Below are 19,439 nucleotides of genomic sequence, written 5' to 3'. Positions count from 1 at the left end.
CTTCTGATCTGTTGGCCTCACCATACCTGGATAATAATAAAACCTACATTTTAAGACACTGGCAAGCTGCACAGATAAATTAGCCTCTCATTTACTATTTTGCAACATTCCACATTATTTTACTTGTTTGTTTATTGTCTTGTTTCCCCTTCATTACTAATGTAAGTTCTAAGACAGCAGGAATTCTCACACACACACACACACACACACACGCGCGTGCACACACACACGCACACACACGCACGCACGCACGTACAGTCCCTGGTACTGTGCTAGAGTAGCTGCTCAATAAACATTCATTGAGTGAGTACATAAATATAATAATATGTAATAATATAATAACAACTAACATTACCGAGTGATTATTCTGCACCAAGCACTGTCCCAAGTGTCTTGTGTGAATTAACTCATTTAAACAGAATAACAGCTCTTATGAGGCAGGAGCTGTTATTATTCCAATTTATAGACGAAGAAAGTGAGGCACACAGCTGTTAAGTGACTTACACAAACCTCACAACCAGTCCGTGACAGATCAGGGATTTGAACTAGGATGTCTGGCTTGGAAGCCTGTGCTCCTCACCGAGCGGCAGTACCCACTGGTGTAAGAGCACTGGCAAGGGCTCAACCCGATGGAAAAGAACAACCAGACCACGTTTTTGCTAGTTAAAATAGGATTTGCTGGGAGGGGAGGTTTCCTAAAAAGATAAAGAAAGAGTCAATCTCTAAGAAACAAGTGCCTGCTTCACCGTCATTCTTTATTAAGAAAAGCCCTAAGAGGGAGAGCGCTGGGTTTTGACAAGTGGTCTTCCCTTTATTCCCAATTAGTGATACATCAGCTGCCTGATGGCACATCAGCCAGGAAAGAGCCAGGAAACCCCTCCTAGTCCACATGGACAGATGTCCATCACTAAAAATACTGACTCGGACGTCCCATGGGAAGTTCCCCTGCACACATTTCTCTCTCCCATCTTTCTTTTATACTCATACCACCGATGGCCCAGTTCTCTGAAGTTCTTCCTTTACCCTTCCCTTTACCAGCCCTCCAGGATGCAGCCCCAGGTAGCATCCTCTGACGTGGTCCCTCTCAACGCCCACCTCCTGGCCCATACCCTCATATAATCCCTTCGTCTGGAATGTGGACTGGGCCTGACTTGCTGCTGATGAACAGAGCACAGTAGAAATGATAAGATGTCACTTCTAAGATAAGGCTACCAAAGACATTGGCTTCCATTTCATTGGTATTCTCTGGCTCTTCTCACGCTTGCTCTGTTGGAGAGGGCTGCCTGGCAAGGACTGAGTGTGGCCTCAGACCAACATCCAGGGAGGAACTGAGTCCACCACAAACCGCCGAGTGAACTCAGAAGTGGACCCTCCCCCAGGTGAACACTGAGATAAGACATGGCCTTGACATCTTCCCTATTGCCGCTTGAGAGGCCCTGGCACAAAGGACCCAGCCAAGCTGTGTCCAGATTCTTGACTCACAGAAACTGTAAGATAATAAATGTGTGTTATCTTATGTCATTAAATGTGGAGGCAATTTGTTACACAGCAAAGGCTAATGTCACCAAACTGTGTCAATTCTACCTTCCAAATAAATTTTCAATCTGTCTAGTTCTTCCACCATTTTCCTGGCCATCCTCTGCAATGAGCCCTAACTCTTCTCCCCTTTCCCACTCTCTCCCCCATCACTCCTCCACAGAGGAGCAGGAGTGGTTGTCCTAAAACAGAGACTACATCATGTGAGTCCCCAGTGAGCGATTGCCCACACCACTGAAAAGAAAATTGAAGTGTCTTCCTGTGGCACATAAGACTGTGCCATCTAGGCGACACTGTAGAGGTGGGTGCCACTCCCCAGCCACTCTGGCCTCGGTTCACATCCTGAAGCGACCCACGGCCCTCCTGTCCCACAGGCACAGTACATGCTGCTTCTAGTGTTGAAGTGATGCATCGCCCCTGTACAGCTGACTCCTTTCAGTGACACATTCCATGTCACTTCTTCAGGGTGGCCTTCTCTGACTAAGCTAAATCTAAATAGGACTGTGACCCATTTGATTACAGTCCTCCCTCGGTACCCATGGGCGATTGGTTCTAGGACCCCCGTGGATACCCAAATCCACAGATGCTCAAGTCCTTTATACAAAGTGACATAGTATGTGCATATAACCTGCATACATCCCCCTGTATATTTTAAGTCAAATCTAGATTACTTACAATTCCTAACCAATGTAAATGCTATGTAAATAGTTGTTATACTCTATTGTTTAGAGAATAATGACAAGAAAACTAAGTCTGTATGGTTCTGCGCAGGCACAACCATCCTTTTTGTTTTCCAAATACTTTTGATCTGAGATTGGTCAGATCCACAGATGCGGAACCCAGAGATATGGAGGCCGACTATATTTTCTTTCATAGCCCATCTCTTGTTCACCTCTTTTATGGCACTTATCACATGTTTAGTGGCTTTACTTGTCTGCTCACTTCTTGTTGTTTTGGTCTGTTCCTCACTATAACTGGTAGATAAACAAGCCCATCATAGCATTGAGAAATTAATCTGTCATAATCACAAAATTATTTTTTTCTAATCAATGTCATGAGCAGAAAGTCAAAACAAAGTACCTGTTGCTTTATGACTAGCAAGTGAATCATCCATTTATGGAATGGCAGACTTACAGAATATAATTAGTGAGGTCATGGATTAGGACATAATTAACTTCATAGAGCTGATGTGCACAGTAACACTTAGGCATTTTACGGTGAGCAGATATAGAGAATGGCATAATTAACTTAAACAGTACCACCACCACCCTTGGCTAATGCTCTTTTTGTGCCTTTGTGAGGACTGACTGTAAACTTCCCCAGCGTCATCTCCTTTATCTTGATAACACAGGGAAGTACTGGTACAGTGCTTTGCATTCTGAGGGCATCTAGGTCAACCATTGTGAATTGTGAGCTTGATTTCAACCATACTTCTTGAACAAGAGTGAACCAAAGTATTTGGAGGTTATAATATTCAATCCCCCCAAGTCTATGCTCTATGAGAGCAGGGAATGTGAATATCTAGCTTACTACTGGACCCTAGCACTATCCGATGTATTAGGGGCCCTCAGCGTGTGCCTGTTGGCTATGCAAATCATTTAGGAAGCTGTAGGAAGAGGGCTGAGGAAGGGCAACGCAAGATGTGAAACACGTGGCTCAGAATGAGGGCGGTCTTGGAGTCTTGGGGAAAGAGTTTTGGCCAAAAAAAGCAGAGAGAACAGGACTTTTTATCTCATCCCAAAGACAGCAAGTTATTGGTCTTTGTGAAACTAGTTTAGTCAAACTATGCCAACTACTCTAGGCTAAGAATGTGCATGATTTAGGAGGAATATTATTTGAATTGAGTTGTCAAAGGTATTCTTGGTTTTGAACAATCTTCCCACATCGATGGGGTCTTGAGAATAATGCACACTCTAATCTTACTATGAGGCTGAAATTAATATCCATTAAATAAAAACTGAAAGTTCAAATGTCTCTGTACTAATTCTGTGATCAGAGGTTAGTGCATTCTAAAATTCAAACTTAACTCAGTGAGAGCCAGTTTGTACCAGCAAGGCTCTCCCACAAGTGGGGATGAGAACGGTGTTATCAGAGGGGTTGTAGGCCAGGGAAACCCATCGAAAAGTTCATGGCCATGGTGAGAAAGAGTTTCAGAAACAGATGCTATCAATGAAGACATGGACGTGTATTTTGTACAGATTCTCTGAACACTAGAAGGGGATATCCAGAGATAAGATCATACACCTGATAGCTCTCCTCAACTAAGGAGTTTCCTGTTCAACCACTCTGAGGATGGATCTTGGAGAATCTCTGGTAAAATGAGATACTATCCAAACATGAGACAGATCAGTTCAGGGAAGGATCTGAGCAGTAGAATCTAAGGCACCATAATGAAAAAGAGCAGTCTTCTAAGGGCCTTTCAAATGGATCAGCACCAGGATTAGGGTCCAGAAAGTCCCTTTTGGTAAAAAAAAAAAAAAAAAAAAGGAATATGAGACAGCCAGGAGGGAAGATAAGTTGGAGGTGGGACCAGATGAGGGAGACAGGCCAACAGGCCACAAACCAGCAAGACACTGGAACCGAGTAGGGGTAAGAAGGGAAGGGAGGGAGGAGGAAATGTCCAGGGGATTGTGACAAAGAGGGCCAGGCACAGGTTCCCGGCCCTCAGAAAGGCAGAGGTGAGGAAGGATGAGACCTCCCCTGGCCAGCCCTTACCTTCAGGCTCTTCCCACCCTGGTTTAAATATATCCGGACAAAGCAAAGAGAAAGCTGGGAAAGAGACTTTCCCGACTCTTATCCTTGCAGGCACTCCTTCAACCTGTACAGCAGTACTGACGATATGGAAATCAGACTCTGTGGAGAATTAACTGGAGAAATTATAGAGAAGTAGAAGATTCCATGATGCTGCTGCTACATAACTGTGGCTGCTTTATTTAATTACTGGACAATTACAGAGATTTTGTCAAAGCTCCCCGATATAACCACTATGGAAAATAAACCCAGCAAGCAACTTGCTTTGAGAGTAATTTGGGTTGACTAAAAGGAAAGAGGTTCCTTTAAAAACTAAAATACTACATGAGAACAAGTAAAGAACTGAATAAACTTATAGGTGACAGAGAAGAAATCACAGCAGAGAGCAGGAAGAAATGGTCAGCAGAGAGCAGGTAACTGTAGAAAGGATATTTGCAAAGAGAAGAAAAAGTACTTTCCCATGAACCCCAAGACTAGAATCCTAACGCCAGTTCCTCCACTGTCTAAATGCAATATTTTAGAGAATTTACTAAATTGTCTGAGATATTTGTCCTCATGGTTAAATTTAGTCCTATATTGTCATTTTTTCCATAGCCTATTCTTCTTGCAAGACAATGAGGAAGCAGGAACAAATAAGATCCGGCAAAGGTCCTCAGAAGGATTGCTTTTAACTAGAGAAAATAGGTATGTTTTAAAAAATCATGCTACTTTCTGAAATACAGAATTAGAGAAGATATAGATATGATCAGGATGCTTCTGGGGCCCAAGAAAAGAATACGTGGAGAAAAGAGAACTTAAAGTCTTTGAAAGCCCAACTCAGGGAAAGGGATGAAAACCAGAAAGCCTTTGATGAGGCGCTGGGGGAACCAGAGTGGACTCTTGCCCGGGCACTGGCGGAGCAGATACTGTTGAGAACAAATCCTCCCACACTGCCCTGCGTCGGAGCAGATACTGTTGAGAACAAATCCTCCCACACTGCCCTGTGTCAGCCAAGCCCGCCTCACCACAGCCCGGCCGTGAAGCACAAGGCCCAGGCCAGGAGAAAACAGGCTGCACGTTAAAGGCTGTCAGGATGTCACTGATCTGTATCAATAGGAGTCAAGGAGTCATGTATGGGAGTCGAGTCTAAGGGTGTTAAGCGAGGCCAACAGGGACAAAAATATAACATTAAATCAGACAGAATCACTGACACGACTGCAGGAAAAATAATATATATGTACAAATACAAAGAAAATATGATCCTTAAAAAAGTGAGTATAGCAATGCTTAATAAATGACAAAACAGAATTTAAGGCAAAAAAGATTTAATAGAGTTAAGGAATGAAATTACTTAAATGGAAAAAAATCTGCAAAGAAAACATAATAACTGGTCTTGTATAAATCTGACAATGTAGCCTCTAAATAAATAAAGTAGAAAGTCATATAATTACAAAGACTAATTCACTAATTCAAAGTCATATAGGGGACTTTAATGTATATTTCTCTAAAAAGACCTTGCTCAATCAAACCAAAAATAAATCATTTGAATGATGTAAGGGTAAGCCAATAAATATATAGAGACTGTTAGAGTCACAATAAACTTATACAAACTTATACAAAAAAAATTCAAATTTAACTATATGTTAGGCTGCAAGGAAGTCCTAGAAATTTTCAAATAATTGACATTTTAGAAAAAATTCTCCATACACAAAGCAAATCAGAAATCAGTATCAAAAAGATTAAAAGCCATACAATTGGACACTATAATCACACCTTAAAATAATCAATAGACAAAAAAATATCAGAGTCCATATTTTTAAATATTTAGAACCAAATGAAATTGCTACACATAAAAAATTCTGTGATAGCTTTCTGGAGCCAGACTACACAATAGAAGCAAACATTCTCTCTTTTTCTCTGTTTATTCTTGGGGCAGGTGTTCAGCCATTTTCTACTGCTGCCTGTGCATTAAGTAGGGAGAGGATGGTTGGCCTGTGACAAAACTGTGGAAAGTTAAAACAAGAACTGGAGAATAACTTTCAGGCATGCAGAAATGGAAACTATTTGGATTAAAGCTATAGAAATTTTCCTGTGAAGACAAATAAACAGCGTGGCTAGCAATCTAATCTTGTTCAAGGACTTTTTCAAGAGATGAGTTCTTTTAATTGAGAAAATATGGACTCCAAAAATATTTGGAAGATTATATGTGTATTGTACACATATTATTTATATATGTATCATATATTATATACAAACGTGCGTACATGTATGACATAGATAACATTGCAGATCCATGGGGAAGTATGGTGCTAGAATTGGTTAAAATATTTTTAAAATATCAGATCTTACTTCACATCTCTCTCTCTTTCTCACACACACGCACACACACACACCCACACACACACAGCACACACAGCACACTTCAGAGCCCTCAGGCATCTAACCCAAGCAAGCCCAAGACTTCTTTGGAGGAATGCAACCTCACTCCAGGTCATATAGACTTCCCACATCGGGAACTACAAAGTTGATGCCTGGTACTTCTCACTGTTCCCTGAAGACTACGGGAAACAGCCCAAGCTCTGGCTGTGCGAGTACTGCCTCCAGTACATGAAATACGAGAAGAGCTACCGCTTCCACTTGGGCCAGTGTCAGTGGTGGCAGCCCCCTGGGATTTACCGCAAGAGCAACATCTCTGTGTAAGAAGGACGGCAAGACCACAAGATTTACTGTCAGAACCTGTGTCTGCTGGCCAAGCTCTTCCTGGACCACAAGACGTTGTACTTTGACGTGGAGCCCTTGGTCTTTTACATTTTGACTGAGGTGGACAGGCAAGGGGCCCACATTGTCGGCTACTTTTCTAAGGAGAAGGAGTCTCCAGATGGAAACAACGTGGCCTGCATCCTCACCCTGCCCCCACCAGCACCGTGCTACAGAAAGTTCCTTGTTGCTCCCAGTGACGAGCTCTCCAAGCTAGAGAGCACAGTAGGCTCCCCAGAGAAGCCGCTGTCTGGCCTGGGCAGACTCAGCTACTGCAGCTATTGGTCGTGGGTCCTGCTGGAGATCCCGCAGGACTTCTGGGGCACGCTGCCCATCAAGGACCTTAGCCAGATGGCCAGTATCACCCAGAATGACATCACCAGTACCCTGCAGTCCCTCAACATGGTCAAGTACTGGAAAGGCCAGCATGTGATCTGTGTCACACCCACACTGGTAGAGGAACACCTTAAAAGTTGCCCACCCATCACAGTGGACTCTGTCTGCCTCAAGTGGGCACCCCCAAAACACAAGCAAATCAAACCCTCCAAGAAGTGAGCAGCCTGTGCCCCTGCCACCAGACCCGTGCCTCTTACCCCCAGCCTGTAAACATGCACAGACCTGTTTTCTCATTTTTTGAATAAAGTAAATTCTGGTGTCCCATGTCCTCACACAGTCTTCCCTCTGTGCATGTCTGTGCCCTGATCGCTTCTGGGTATAAAGACACCAGTCATGTTGGATTAGGGCCCACCCACCAATAATGGCTTTATTGACCCTAGATTACCTCCTCATAGGCCCTATCTCCAAACACAGTCCCACTCTGAGGTACTTCAACATACAAATTTCCGGGGGTACAATTCAGCCTATAACATATGAATTAAAGATTTAAAAATTAAAAACACACACTAAAACTTTTAGAAGAAATTGTAAGAGAAAACGTTACAGTCTTGTTATAGGAAAAGACTTCTTAGCAAAATTCTTAACCAAAGCACAGTCATAAACTAAAAGCTAGGTAAAATCGACTATTAAAAAATGTGTTAAAGCTTACTATTCATTAAAGACACTATGCTTGAAAAAAATGGAAAGACAAGCCACAAAAACTAGAAGTTATCTGAAAAATTTATATTCTACAAAGACTTAACATTCAAAATCAACTCAAAAGGAAATCAAAAAATAAACTAAAGCAAAAACATTATTAAAATGGGCAAAAGATGAATACTCATTTTGCAGAAGAGGAAGTAAAAATGGCCAATAAACACATGAGAAGACACTTCCTTAATTACAAGGAAACACAATTTAAAAGCTAAAACAAGAGAAAATTTTATACACATATGATTGGTACTGTGGTGGACATTTAATTATTCTCAACTATTTCAGAAAGCAATTTCCAGTGAAATTGACAATGTGTAAGTCCTAAGACCTAGCGATTTTACCTCAAGTTATATATCCTATAGAAACTCTTACACATGCATACTGTGAAACGTACACATGAATGTTTATATTAGCATTATTTATAATAGCCCCAAACTAAAAGAAGCTGTCTACCACAGAGAGAATGTATAAGTGATTTTAGTGCCTTCATAAGTAGATTACTATAGAAGAATATAAGAACTTAAGGTTGAACAACAAAAAATAGTCTCAGAAGAATACATATGACACCAAAATAATCTAAGAAAATTACATACATATGACATCATTTATATAAGGTACCCAAATTGTGCAAATGCAAATAATATCTTAGTGATATATATAGATAATAAAACAAAGTACAGCAAAGGGATAATAATCACAAAAGTTAAGTATTCCAGTTACCACTGGAATGGGAGACAGGGAGAAATGTAAAGGTGGACATTGATAATATTCTATTACTACTCTAATTGTTACACTAGGTGGCTGGCGATGTGTAGTCATTATATTATTCTTCATACTTTATGTATGTGTACACAAATGTCATAATTTTTTTTTTTTTTGAGACAGAGTCTCGCTCTGTCACCAGGGCTGGAGTGCAGTGGCATCATAATAGCTTTCTGCACCTCAAATTCCTAAGCTAAAGTGATCCTCCCACCTCAGCCTCCCAAAGTGCTAAGATAATAGGCATGAGCTAATGTACCTGTGTCATAATTTTTATGATATGCTGAGAAGAGATGCGATGCTTGGATTGATGGTTTGGTGGAGTGAACTGTGTGCTGACTTAGGTAGGATGATAAAGAAATATCATGACAGGAATTCTTTAAAATAAAATTTTAAAGTAGAAAAAAATATTCTGGGTTGCTGTTAAAATGGCAATTGGAGGATATTTGTAAACTTAAATCTACTAATTAAGAAACATTAAAAATAAAGAAAATGAAGAGGCTAATAATTCTATACAAGTGTGGGAAAAAGAAAAACACAGTAAACACTATGTAGACAGTAGAAAGAAAGAATAAAGGTATAAGCAGAAATAAAGTCACTCTAAAGTAATACTATAAGAGTGATAATCAAATTATTAAAAGCAATAGTTTGAAAAGATTAATGAAACTCAGAAATCTTTAGGGAGACTTATCATGAAAGAAGCAATATAAAACAAGCAATATTAGGAATAAAATGCAAAATGATTACAGCTATAGCATAGATTAAAAATTATCTTAAAAAATGTCATACCAGAAGAAATAAAAATCAAGATGACAAGGGTGATTTTCTAGGAAAAAATATAAATTATTCAAATTGACTTAGGTAGATAAAGAAAACTCAAATTACCCAAACCATTCAATAAGTAAATATTAAAAAACTTAAAAAAAACCCAACTCATTCCCCCAGCTTCTGAGGGCCCCTCAGTCCTCTGTAGGGACTGCCTTCCTGGAGAGACTAAGTACAGGCCCCCAAAGCTATGCCTCCTCCAAGGTAAACTCCACTGATCCATGGGGGCCTATTCCTTCATCCCAAGCTGAGACATCAGAAAGGCCGAGCAAGATTCAGAGCTCCCTGTCAGGTCGGCAAGGGCTCCACTGAGGCCGCATCGCTGCCCCACTACACCCTTTCCCCAACCTGCTCTCTCCCTCCTTTCCACAGGTATTGACCCTGAGAGGTCCTCAGAAATGTCCTGTACACTCATGTCTGTTTCAGAGGCTGCAAGGCTCCAGGCCCAAGCAAAGCTACAGGAGATTTCTACAAAAATAGATCATCTCTCGCTTAAACAAATTGTCCCAGATAATACAATAAGGCAGAAATCTTCCACGCTCATTTTATGAGGCAAACCAACTAAACAAGGGGAATATAAGAAAAAAAGAAAATCACAGCAAATATCACTAATAAATGGAGATGCAAAATTTCTAAGTACATATAGCAAATCCAATCCAACAGTATAATAAAAAGCCAAAACATAATGATTAGGTAGGGTTTATCAGAGCAATGCAACTCTTCATTTTCAACATGGAAAACTATATAATTTCCCACATTAAGAAATCAAAAGAAAAATGCTGTATAATCATCTCAATAGATGCAGAAAAGCACTCAACACACAATCATTATAAAATCAGAAATAACACTTTCAGAAACTAGAAATAGAGTAGAAATTCTTTTACATGATCAAGTCTCTACCAGCATAGAAAGTTTTTTAACCAGTAAGAAAATTGTGTAATTTCTAAAACCAAGAAATTGGATGACAGTGATTCTAGGATCAGTTATTACAGTGGTTCATAAATCATTAAGGACCCAAATACCTTCTATCTTTTCTCTCTCCTACCCCTAGATAGTTGACTTATTCTATGGCTGGTCCCCTCATAGTGGCATGGTGGTTTCAATGGTTCCAGGTGTCTAATACAGACTCAGTGACATCCAGCTCCACTGTCTGTTCTTGTATCTTTTTAGAGTGAGAGAATGCTCCTACAGCCCTCAGGAGGCTTCCTGGTATGTCTCAAGGTTCACTGCAGGGTCACAGGACTACTCTAAACCCATCAATGACCAACACAATAGGATTACATGATTGGCTTAAAGAATTTAGCTCTGCAGAGCAGTTAGGGTTATATTTTCTAAGGTGTACATTCCACAACAAAACTTGAGTTTTACAAACCAGGAAGAGTGGAAGCATGGATATTAGGGAATGTTAGGCAAAGAGATCCTGAACACACACCACTAGTGACATGAGATACAGATAGGCAATGTGTTATGGGGACAAACTCACCTTCAGGGAAGTGGCAGAATTCACACAGTCCCCTAAGCTCTTAGCGTCCCACTGCTTAAGCCAACTCCCAATTAGAGGCACACTCAGCCACTATTATGATATCAGGACAGTGGGAGTGGCAGTGGTCACTTCCTTGTCTAATCTTCTATAGTCTTTGGTAAAACTCCAAGAAATGGTTTCCATTGGCCAGAAAGGGCTGCTGAACTTGTAGACAGTGTTGGATAGCATCCCTGCCTGTGTTAAATCTTACGTGAAAAAACTAAGTACACTTTCTTCTCCTGGTCTGAGTTGCTGTTTCAATTGTGTGATCTTGGCAAGATTTATAGGTCATGGCTGGCCGTATATGTGGCTGACTTTGTAGGTTCAAAAACCAGGGGTCACAGTGCATGTAACCACTCATAAGTCTGCACTCCGGTACTGAGAACAACCATAGCAATTATATGGGTTGAGAAAAAAATAGCCAGGAATGTACACACACACACACACACACACACACACACACACACACACACACACATATCAAAACAGCAGCCATATATGTTGCTGGCAGAGGGTACAGATCCTGCCCCATTCCTTGTCCCAGTCATTCCAACTGCTATACAGGGCCTTACACACATGGCTAGTGGCCCAATGTAGATAAAATAGAGGCTGTAGGATGCACTCACACCTCCCCAGCTCTTATCTTCTCACAGAGTAGGCTGGTGCTATGGTTTGGATAGGGCTTGTTTGGGCCTACCAGGTCTCATGTTGAAATTTGATCCCAATGTTAGGGGTGGCACCAACAGTGTTGGAGGTGGCACCTCCAGTGTTGGAGGTAGAGGGTGTTTTGTCACGGAAGCGGATTCTTCATGAATGGCTTGGTGCCATTCTCTAGGGAGTGAGTTCTCACTTAGTTCCCATGAGAACTGGTTGTTGAAAAGAGCCTGGCACCTCCTCCTCCTCTCCCTCTTGCTTTCTATCTAACCATGTGATCTGCACACACCAGCTTCCCTTTGCCTTTCGCCATAGGTGAAGCAGCCTGAGGCCCTCACCAAAAGCAAATGCTGATGCCATGCTTCTTGTACACCTGCAGAACTATGAGCCAAATAAACCTCTTTTCTTTATAAATTACCTAGCTTCAAGTGGTCCTTTATAGCAATACAAATGGACTAAGACAGCCAGACATAGACTCTATGTACCAGGGCAATGCTCCTGTGGCTGAGCCCTACTCCCATAATACTCTACATATTTTTAGGGTCAGAGAGGCAAAGCACTTCTATGTGGCTTTGCCAAAGGGGAAGCTCCCTACTCCAGGAAGCAACCTTGTTAGAAAGGGGGAACCTCAGGAGTCCACTAGGTCTTAGTCTGTTCAGGTGTGCTACCAAAGATTTGCTAAGCCAGCTCTGTGCTCAGCTACCAGGAAGGGGAGGAGATGAGCCTCTAGGACATCAGACTTCCCTCTCACCATGTAGGCAATCAATATTACCTACCAAGTCCTCTATCTAATATCTTACTCAATGGTGAAAATTTATAGTCACATTAAATTCTGGATAAATATAGGATTTTCAGTATCACCACTCTTCATCATTATCTTGGAGATCCTAACATATAAGCCAACAACAACAAAAAATGGGGGAAAAATGATTGAAACACATGATAAAAAATTGTCATTGTACACAACATTGTATAAAACTGAAGACAGTCTATTGAAAATCTATTAGAAGTCTGTAAGTGTCTAGATCCAAGGTTGCCAGGAGTTAGCTGCTCTCCAAGCAAAACCGGTCCCAAGGCAGGATCATCACAAGGGATCTGGAAATAACAGGAAATAGAGAAATGATATATTATAGATGGAGAAATGATTGAGATGGAGACAAAGTGCAGCTTAAATGATGGGGGAGTTAAGGGGTCATCAGTATTCCCGCAGGCTGAGACCATGAGAGGAGTCCTGCATCAGTATTTATTGGTACAGGAAACTGTTGTCTTTTATTAGAGAATTATGTGTACAGTTCATTTTTTGAGGTTTCCAGGGCAACCTTACTTAATTCTGTCTACAAGAATATATGGTTACACAATTTTTCTAAGATAAGTATGTTAAGGCCTAAGTTAGAAGCAAACCTAGCTGAGCATACAAATTAAAGATGAAATATATAAAATGATAACACTGAGTCTGTGTACTACTCTAATCTACTTCTTTTAAACACAGAGACAGGAGTGAAGCAGGAACAGTCTTGAAGTCTAGGATAGTTCCAACTGCACATATTCTGCTGGGCTGGCATTTTAATCCGCTTCTCTGCCAAGGACCCAAACCGAGCTTCTGCCTTGCAAAACAGCTCAAGGCAATGGTCGGGCAGGAAAGCAGAAATGTTGCTTTGCAAACATCCTCTGACAATGCCCCCCCTTGTTTGAAGCAGCTTCTATTCTGTGAGCTAACATGTCCACAGATTTCTTCAAGGCAAACACCTGCAAACCCCCTGAAACTTCTCATGTCTCTTAGCCTACTTCCCAACAGGTTGACATATAAAAACTAATAGCTCACACACCAGCAAGCATCAGTCCTAGTCATGACATGGACTAGGAAATGGCTACTGATCATGATAAACCTACAAGCTTTCTGGGAATAAGCCTAATGAAAATGTGCAAAGCTATCATAAAAAAAAATATATTTCAACTGAAATGTATAAAATACAACATTAAAAAATGGAAAGATATACCATGTTTATAAATATGAAGGCTCAACATTGTGAAAAAGTTAATTAATGTATACTTTAATGTAATTCCAATCACAATCCCAAGAAGTCATTCTAAAATTTATATAGTCCAATAAGAAAGCAAGATTCCCGAGAGGGGAATCAAGATGGCGGATGAGAAACACCGCCAGAGTGTCTCTGCAGAAAAGACAGATCCTAGCAGAAATTAGAAGAAAGAAGCAAGAACACGAGCATACAGCAGATGAGGGTCAGAAGGAGGGGTACCTGAGACCATGGGAGATTCCACGGGAGGAGGTTGCAGAGCAGAACTGGAAGCTGAGACCACTAGAGCAGCCCAGAGACCAGTGGGAAGGGTAGGTGGATAAGCCAAGTTTCCGTTCCCCTGTATCTGGGACTGCTGGTGGGCTCCCCAGTGGGTGGAGAGACCTGCGGACACCAGCCCAGAGACAGCCACCGCCAGTGAGCGGTAAGCCAGTAGCGGACGCTGCAACAGGCTCCCAAATCCCTGGGGGCACCTCAGTGTGCACAGACCCCAGCCGTGTGACAGGCACCATATTGACTCATTCTCCCCTCGGCCAACCCTACCCGCAGCTGCCCAGAGAGACAATACAGCCACTAGCCAGAGGCACCTCCAGGGAACAGGACCTTCCCTTTTGGGGCCCTACAGCTGACTAAGGGGAACTCAGATTGTGAGCTCCCTACCCACCAGCCCTCCCAGGTGCTACTGGCACGGTGATCCCAGGAGAATGGGTTAGACCCTGAGGCTGAGAGACATAGACCCAGCTTGGGCTCCCTGTGGGTGAATTGGGACTGGAACTCATCTCCAGGTGGGGATATAGTCTGAATTCTGGGGCCCAGAGGTCAGACCTGCAGACCAGATCCCGTGCACCAAGGTCTCGCATTGCCTGGGGCACAGAAGGGATATATGTGTACAGCCTACTGAGGTGTGTGTGCCTTCAAGGGCAGATCAGCGTCCTAGAGGGCAACCCTCCTCCCAAAGGGAGGCCATCAGCCCAGCCCAGGTGGCGTTCCTATTCAGGGAACCTCCCCTCCAGCATCACAGTCAGGGGAGGCCTGGTGGCGTGTGGTCTGGCCTGCTGGCAGAGACCCAGGAGTAGCCTCGGAGTTGGGGAGGGTGGAAAGAAGAGAGGGCCACTCCAGACTGCGGGTCTCAGACAGCCCCACCCCACACGCAGACTTTCTGGCTGAGCGGAGCCATTACAGCCCCTCCCTGACAGCTTCTCCTGGAAGCAGAGAACAGAACTTTGACCCCTGCTAACTGCATTAGTGGTGCCTGAGGGCAGGCTTACCCAACCCAGCTCCGCCCAGACTCACTCCCAGACCAGCCCTCACTGAGCGGGAGAAAAGGATACACCTAGATGTCCCAGGGCCCCACCGACCACCTGAGGCACTAGAATGCCTCTCTACAGGAACAAGAGCTGATAACAGGACACAAAAACAACAGCGTAGCCTGTTCCTCCAAGCAAGTGCCACCTACTGACAGGGAGGGCATCCTGCACACCCTTTTCACAGCACCTACTGACTCATTATACAGGGAGTGGTCGATTCTCACCCACAGACACCACCTCCTGGCTCAGAAACTAAACAAGGCGAGTGAATACCCAAACAGAAACCTAAAGAAAAGAAACAACTGATCGACATGAGAAGAAATCAGCGATGGGACTCTGGAAATATGAAGAACCAAACGGGAAACACACCCCCAAAGAGGAGCACCAGCCCCTTAGAAACAGACACCAACCAAAATCAGGCAACCAAAATGACAGAAGAGGAATTTCGAATGTGGATCATAAGAAAATTCAACAACCTGCAAGAACAACTTAATAACCAACACAAAGAAACCACAAAAAGCCTCCAGGACCTGGAACAAAAGTTCACTAAAGAAATCGACACAATGAAGAAAAGTTTAACTGAACTCCTGGAAATGAAGAATCAATTGAGGGAACTACAAAATTCAGTGGAAAGCCTCAAGAACAGGGTAGATCAAACAGAAGAAAGAATCTCAGAGATTGAAGATAAAACCTTCCAAGTAAATAAATCAGTTACAGAGATAGAGCAGAGAAACAAGAGAAAAGAGCAAAGCCTACAAGAGATGTGGGGTTATGTGAAGAAACCTAACGTGAGGGTCATAGGGTTGCCAGAAGGGAAAGAAGACAACACCCAAGGGTTGGACAAGCTATTTGAAGATATAATAAAGGAAAATTTCCCAGGCCTTGCTCAAAATCTCCATATACAAGTTCAAGAAGCTCAGAGGACCCTTGGGAGATTCAATGCAAACAGGAAGACGTCACGACATGCAGTCATCAGACTGACCAAAATATCAACTAAAGAGGCCCTTCTAAGAGGTGTAAGATGAAAGAAGCAAGTAACATACAAGGGAAAGCCAATTCGAATAACACCAGATTCTCTACTGAGACTTTACAAGCAAGGAGAGACTGGAGCCCCATTCTCACTCTTCTGAAACAGAATAATGCCCAGCCTAGAATCTTATTCCCTGCAAAACTAAGTTTTGTATAAGAAGGAGATATCAAGACATTCTCAGATAAACAAAGACTGAGGGAATTCACCAAGACAAGACCAGCCCTTCAAGACGTACTGAAAACAGTGTTACCCACAGATCAGCACAATAAACACTCATGAATGTAAATCTACTCAAAGCTAAAGATCAAAGCCCAGACACCAGAATGGCTCAAGGGAGAAAACAAAGCAACAAAGTTCAACCCAACATAATGAACAGAAATCTGCCCCACCTATCAGTTATCTCAATAAATGTGAATGGCTTAAACTCCCCACTCAAGAGACATAGGCTGGCCGAATGGATAAAAAAACACAAGCCAAGTATCTGCTGCCTTCAGGAAACACATCTAACCTGCAAGGATGCAATTAGACTAAAGGTAAAGGGGTGGAGAACAATATTTCAAGCAAATGGAAGCCAAAAGAAAGCTGGCATGGTGGTGCTGATTACAGATAACTTAGTTTTTAAATCAACAAAAGTAATAAAAGACAAAGAAGGTCACTATATAATGGTGAAGGGTACAGTTCAACAAGAAGACATAACAATTCTAAATATATATGCACCCAACCTTGGTGCGCCCATATTCATAAATCAAACTCTACTTGATCTAAACAAATGGATAAACAACAACACCATAATAGTAGGAGACTTTAACACCCCACTGACAGCACAGGACAGATCCTCCAAACAGAAAAATCAACAAAGAAATAATGGACTTAAACAGAACCCTAGAACAAATGGGCCTGACTGACATTTCCAGGACATCCTACCCCAAAACCACTGAATATACATTCTTCTCATCAGCTCATGGGTCATTCTCTAAGACTGACCATATCCTAGGACACAAAGCATGTCTCAAACAATTTTAAAAAACAGAAATTATACCATGTATCTTTTCAGACCACAATGGAATAAATGTAGAAATCAATCCTAACAGGAGTCTTCATTTCTACACAAAGTCATGGAAACTAAACAACCTTCTGCTGAATGATCACTTCATAAACAAGGAAATCAAGATGGAAATCAAAAGATTCTTTGAACTAAATGACAAAGGTTGCACAAGTTACCAAAACCTGTGGGACACAGCTAAAGCAGTCCTGAGAGGAAAGTTTTTTTCCATAAATGCCTATATCCAAAAGTCAAAAAGATCACAAATAGACAGCCTAATGGATTGTCTCAAAGAGCTGGAAAAAGAAGAACAGACCAACCCCAAACCCAGCAGAAGAAATGAAATCATTAAGATCAAATCAGAACTAAACAAAATTGACAGCAGGGAAACTATATGGAAGATTAATAAAACAAAAAGTTGGTTCTTTGAAAAAATAAACAAAATTGACACACCATTGGCTAGACTAACGAAAAGAAGAAAAGAAAAATCTCTAATAAGCTCCATCAGGAACAATAAAGGAGAAATTACACGGATGCCACAGAGATACAAGATATAATTTATGAATACTACAAAAACCTCTATGCACACAAACTGGAAAATATGGTGGAAATGGACAATTTCTTAGAAACACACACACTCGCTAGCACAACCAGGAAGAAATAGAATTCCTGAACAGACCAATATCAAGTAATGAAATTGAAATAGCAATAAAAAACCTTCCTAGAAAGAAAAGTCCTGGACCACATGGTTTCACACCCGATTTTACCACACCTACAAAGAACTAATGCCTATCCTGCAAAAATTATTCCACAACATCGGGAAGGATGGAATCCTCTCCAACACATTTTATGAAGCGAACATAACCCTGATACCAAAGGATGAAACAAAAAAAGAAAACTACAGACCAATATCCCTTATGAATATAGATGCAAAAATTCTCAACAAAATCCTAGCCAATCGAATCCAGGTGCTTGTCCAGAAAACAATCCATCACAGCAGGTGGGCTTCATCCAAGGGATGCAGGGATGGTTCAACATACACACATCTATAAATGTAATTCACCATATAAACAGAAGCAAAAACAAAGACCATATGATCCTCTCAATAGACGCAGAGAAAGCATTTGACAAAATTCAACACCCTTTTATGATAAGAACGCTCAACAAAATAGGCATAGATGGGGCTTACCTAAAAATAATACAAGAAATATATAATAAACTCACAGCCAATATCATACTGAATGGGGAAAAATTGAAAGAATTTCCAGTTAGAACTAGAACAAGACAAGGTTGCCCACTATCTCCACTTCTGTTCAACATACTGCTGGAAGTCCTCGCTACAGCAATAAGACAAGAGAGCGAAATTAAGGGCATCAAGTGGGAGCAGAAGAGATCAAACTCTCACTCTTCACTGATGACATGATTTTATACCTAGAAAATGCCAAGGATTCAACCAAGAGACTCCTTGATCTGATAAATGAATTTGATAAAGTCTCAGGATACAAAATCAATACACAGAAATCAGAGGTATTCATATATGCCAACAACAGTTAAAGTGAGAACCAAATCAAAGACTCAATTCCCTTTAAAATAGCAACAAATAAATAAAGCACCTTGGAATATATTTAACTAAGGATGTAAAAGACCTCTACAGGGAGAACTATGAAACACTGAAGAAGGAAATAGCAGAGGACGTAAACAGATGGAAGAATATACCATGCTCATGGGTCAGCAGAATCAACATTGTTAAAATGTCTATACTACCCAAAGTGACCTACAGAGTCAATGAAATCCCTATCAAAATACCATCATCATTTTTCACAGATATAGAAAAAATAATTTTACACTTCGTATGGAACCAGAGAAGACCCCGTATAGCAAAATCAATCCTAGGCAATAAAAACAAAATAGGAGGTATCAATTTACCAAACTTCAAACTATACTATAAGGCTATAGTCATTAAAACAGCTTTTTACTGGCACAAGCACAGGGACATTGACCAGTGGAACAGAACAGAGAAACCAGATATAAAACCATCCTCATATAGCCAACTAATCTTTGACAAAGCAGACAAAAACATACACTGGGGAAAAGAATCCTTTTTCAATAAGTGGTGCTGGGAAAACTGGATAGCCACATGTAGAAGACTGAA

At 41.5% G+C, this 19,439-nt stretch overlaps 1 pseudogene; it reads left to right on the top strand.

Moving 5' to 3' along the window:
- The first annotated feature begins 4,682 nt into the window (after positions 1 to 4,682).
- Positions 4,683 to 7,635, top strand: LOC105857302 (histone acetyltransferase KAT8 pseudogene; annotated as a pseudogene).
- Positions 7,636 to 19,439: the final 11,804 nt, after the last annotated feature.

The sequence above is a fragment of the Microcebus murinus genome, chromosome 4 (genome assembly GCF_040939455.1).
Source record: "Microcebus murinus isolate Inina chromosome 4, M.murinus_Inina_mat1.0, whole genome shotgun sequence".
NCBI classification, from domain to species: Eukaryota; Metazoa; Chordata; class Mammalia; order Primates; family Cheirogaleidae; genus Microcebus; species Microcebus murinus.
Note: the sequence above shows the minus strand (reverse complement) of the source record. Positions and strands in the feature narration are given on the sequence as shown.